This window comes from Alligator sinensis, unplaced genomic scaffold (assembly GCF_000455745.1).
Source record: "Alligator sinensis unplaced genomic scaffold, ASM45574v1 scaffold392_1, whole genome shotgun sequence".
Classification (NCBI taxonomy): Eukaryota; Metazoa; Chordata; order Crocodylia; family Alligatoridae; genus Alligator; species Alligator sinensis.
The window spans coordinates 2,364,101-2,368,067 of NW_005841898.1; the positions used below are offsets into that span (position 1 = coordinate 2,364,101).

Genomic DNA, 3,967 nt, shown 5'->3' on the forward strand with positions numbered 1-3,967 from the left:
TTAGCACGCCCCTGCAGGCGGTCAGCTGACCGGAAGAGACAGGGCCTGGGGCACATATAAGCCCCAGGGCTGGGACCACAGAGTCAGTTCTCTGCCAACAGCCAAGAGGGAAGGAGCTCTCCTAGAGGAAGCTAAGTGAAGAGGCTTGACTGCCCATTCGGTTTCTGGTAAGATTAAGGGACTTCAGGAGCTTAACAGATACCCTGGTCTACAAGGCACATAGTACTGGGGGGAAGGGTGATTCTTTTGAAGGGACAGAGCACACCCTGAGCTGCTTGCATTATGTTATAGCCCAGGGTCTCATATTTTGGTTTCTGTCTGTAAACTGGAGGACCGGGCTGAGGCTATTGGGGAAGGAGGAGGCCTCACTGGGGCCCACTACAGTGTGGAGACCCCAGAGCCAGTGTGGGTGCAGTATTTGGGGTGCACAGACCCCACCGCCACTGTGGGCACAGAGAGAGAGACAGGGCTGCGGAGAGGCTAAGTGAAACTAAGGCCTTGGAGGGACACTGTATGAATGCATCTGTGAGGCTTGGGGCATGGTAAAGGGGCAGTTAGGAACCAAACATCTAGCCCATAAGGCTGAGGGTGTCTTGAGAGAGATCCATTTTGGAGCAGGACCCAAAAGGGGTCTGAGAACCTGCAGGGTTCAGTGGGGTCCATCAGGACTGTATCCAAACAAACTTGAGGGCAGCCTCCCTATTTATCATAGTTGCAACAAGACGTGGCAGGAAAGAAAGAGGGTGCCCATTGGGCAGGATTGGCATGGTCAGGGAGCCCTAGGGTTATCATGGCCATCCCTGGGATCCCATCCCATGACACTTTTCCAATTTGAACTCAATATTCTTGAACATGGTTGGCCAGTATACTATGCAGTATGGCAGTCTGAAATGGCAGTGTTCTGTTTTGACCAGCATTTTGATGGAACAGTATTCTGTTTCAAATTTTGTTTAAATTTGAAATAGCTGTTCCGTTCCGTTCCGTTCCATTGAAACAGTGAAACTGTTTCAACATTTCGCCCATAAGATATAATGGCGAAGGTCAAAACAGCCTAGAACTGTCATTTCTGGCCTGATTTGGATGAAACCTGCAGGAATAGTTGCTGCAGGCCATGAGGCCATGAAGCCTGCCAGCTTTCAAGGAGATGGGTGCAGGGGTTCTGGGCTCTGGGGCCCTGCATCTCTAGCTGCTGACAGGCAAACCTCATGTCATGGGTACTTGTGCAACTGTGTCTGTCTTGGGGCACAGGGGTGGCTGGGGGAAGTACTGCAGGCCTGGCTGCTAGGCTCTGCTGCGGCCACAAAGCCTGCCAGCTGTTAAGGAGATGGGTGGAGGGGGGTTCTGGGGTCCTGCACCCCTAGCTGCTGACAGGCAAAACTCATGACATGGGTGCTTGTGCAACTGCTGCCTCTCATCAGACTGAAGATCCCTCATCACTTGCCACCACAGACCTGGGGGTAATAATTGACCACCGTATGGACATGAGCTGGAAGTGTGATGCTGTAGCCAGCAGGGCCAACAATACCCTGGCATGCATCAATTGATGCATCTCCAGCAAAACCATTGCAAAGTGATTCTCCTGCTCTACTCATGACATGAGTTTTGCTTTCAAGACTTTGGGGTGTATTGTCCTGAAACTCCCTGCACCTATTCCTTGACACTTGGCAGGCTTCATGCCCTTAGAAGAGGCTACCATTCCTGCAAGTTTCATCCAAATCAGGCTAGAAATGACAAAGTTATAGGCTGTTTTGACCTTCCCCATTATAGCTTCTGGGTGAAACATCAAAACAGTGTCAAAGGTGGTGTAGCCACGTGATCTTGCTTCTCTGGATCCACCCAAGTTCCTTAGCCATCTTACTGTTCTTCTATTAATCCATTTCTCCTCCAGCTTGACTAATAATTTCCCTCATGGTATCATATCAGATGTTTTACTGAAATCCAGATAGATTAGATCAACTGCATTTCCCTTTCCTAAAAAATCAATTCTTTTTTCAAAGCAAGATATGGAAGTTAGCCTGGCATGATCTACCTTTGTTAATTCTTGTATTTTTATCTCCTTTTCCATGCACCTGTATCTGTCGTTATCCTTTCCTTCAAACTTTGTTCTAAAGCTTGTGTAGCAGGCGCTCAGGCACAGGATACTTGCCGTGCAGCACAATGTCTGGGAAAGCCCTCCAAACCTGCCTGCCTGAGGTTGCAAAGAAGGCAGCTGGGTCCACCTGAGAACAGGGAATCCAGCAGGTACTAGCCATAGGGCAGTCGCAGGAGAAAGGCAGAGCTCCCAGATTGGCTGATGGAGCCATGTGAAGCATTTTTGAAGCAACTGGTGGCAGCATGCAGGAGGAAGCACTGGAGATGCTCCAGGGAAATGGAGTCATGCTGGAAACCCTGCCTCCCCTTACCAGATGGGAGATGTGATGAACAGCAGGCAACAAGCAGCTTGGCCTGAGGGACATAAGTGGGTGGATAATCTTAGCTGGAAAGCTGGGCAGCACTCAGGGAACCAGGAGGGGAATAGCCAGAGGCAGAGTGGGGCTCAGAAAGAAGCAAAAGGAGAAGGTCTGCAGCATCAGACTCAGACTTCCAAAAGGCTACTATATTGGTGGAACAGCCAAGCAAGCCCATGAATTTGTTTATTGGTTTGGATTACTGACATTTAAAGGGGCACTGCTTGGGAATAGAATCTGGCATTTCTAAAGGGGAAATGCCAGTAGAAAAAGGGAAACCAGAGAGACTAATCTGGGAAACAAAAGCTTTCAACATCTGCTGTAGCATAGTTCTTCAGGAGAGGTGTGGGTAGAGTGTACGGGGAAGGAGGAGCCCCATAAAGACATCAGGCAGGCCTCTCCTTCACCTATGCAACAAATTACTTCAAGAAGGTCTGTCCCTGTTAACCCCATTCTATCACTCAAGATCAAGGCATGGTTGTAGAACACAGGGTGATGGAGATGGAGAGGGGCCATTTGCCAGCAGAGGGTCTTAGCCCTCACCTCGCTACTACATGACATACTATTGAAAAAGGGAACAGGCCTATAGTTCCCCATATCACTCGTTTCCATGTTTCTCATACATAGGGTTCTATATTTTCTGTTCTCCAACTCTACAGCATGGACCCCCCACTTGTAAACATTCTTGCTACTAGATTCATTGATCAGTTTGATAGTTCTTTCTCAGTCCTGGGAAGGGGATTATTTCACCTGCTTAGTTTGAGGACATAGATTTATAGATTGTAGAGTCGGAAGGGACCACAATGGATCATTGTGTTCAACCCCCTGCCCCTGGCAGGAAAGAGGACCGAGGTCAGATGACCCCAGCCAGGTGACTATCTAGCCTCTTCTTGAAGACCTCCAAGCTAGGTGATAGCACCACCTCTCTTAGAAGCCCATTCCAGATCCTGGCCACCCTTGCTGTGAAAAATGTCTTCCTAATATCTAACCTAAATCCACTCTCAACTAGTTTACACCCATTATTCCTAGTCACACCCTGGGGTGCCTTAGTAAACAACGCTTCCCCTATTCCCCGTTGACCTCCCCTAATAAATTTATAGGCAGCCACAAGATCTCCCCTCAGCCGTCTCTTGTGAAGGCTGAAGAGATTCAGCTCTCTCAACCTCCCCCTGTAGGGTCTTTCCTGAAGGCCACTAATCATGCGAGTGGCCCTCCTCTGGACCCTCTCCAGATTCTCCGTGTCCCTCTTGAAGTGTGGCGCCCAAAACTGGACACAGTACTCCAACTGCAGCCTGACCAGTGCCGCATGGAGGGGGAGCATCACCTCCTTTGATCTATTAGTAATGCACCTGCTAATGCACAAAAAAGTGCAATTGGTCTTGTTGATGGCCTTGTTACGCTGCCGACTCGTGTTCATCTTGGAGTCAATTCTGACTCCAAGATCCCTCTCTGCCTCCAAGCTGCTGAGAAGGACACTCCCCAACCTATAGGTGTGCTGGGGGTTCCTCCTTCCCAGGTGG

General features: G+C 49.4%; 2 long non-coding RNA genes across 4 annotated transcripts in view; both read left to right on the forward strand.

Annotated features, from left to right (window-relative positions):
- Window positions 1-3,967, forward strand: part of LOC102382544 — a 102,151-nt gene that overhangs the window by 70,635 nt on the left and 27,549 nt on the right. The window lies entirely within an intron of this gene.
- The window catches only part of LOC102382366, a 7,826-nt gene continuing 3,950 nt past the window's right edge, over window positions 92-3,967 (forward strand). Inside the window, exon 1 of the long non-coding RNA XR_323196.1 lies at window positions 92-167. This is a non-coding gene — a long non-coding RNA (uncharacterized LOC102382366). The remainder of the gene's footprint in view (window positions 168-3,967) is intronic.